General features: G+C 49.5%; 1 long non-coding RNA gene across 1 annotated transcript in view; it reads left to right on the forward strand.

The window, feature by feature from the left end:
* Positions 1 to 323, forward strand: part of LOC117950749 — a 4,426-nt gene that overhangs the window by 3,794 nt on the left and 309 nt on the right. The gene's annotated exons all lie outside the window — the stretch shown is intronic.

The following is a 323-nucleotide window of genomic DNA, read 5'->3' on the forward strand; positions in this document are numbered from 1 at the left end:
TACCAACTGTTAAATCTTGGTGGACACTGCTGTGAAGAGAAGACAGCGTGTTAGAAGCAGCCATGACAGAAACTTAAAAACAACAAGCCAACAAAAAAGAGAGGGTTAAAGCCTGAGAGACACAGCAAAGGACGTAAAGCAGGGTTAAAGCCTGAGAGACGCAGCAAAGGGCGTAAAGCAGGGTTAAAGCCTGAGAGACACAGCAAAGGGCGTAAAGCAGGGTTAAAGCCTGAGAGACACAGCAAAGGGCGTAAAGCAGGGTTAAAGCCTGAGAGACGCAGCGCAGGGCGTAAAGCAGGGTTAAAGCCTGAGAGACGCAGCGC

This window comes from Etheostoma cragini, chromosome 9, assembly GCF_013103735.1.
Source record: "Etheostoma cragini isolate CJK2018 chromosome 9, CSU_Ecrag_1.0, whole genome shotgun sequence".
In the NCBI taxonomy this organism is placed as follows: domain Eukaryota; kingdom Metazoa; phylum Chordata; class Actinopteri; order Perciformes; family Percidae; genus Etheostoma; species Etheostoma cragini.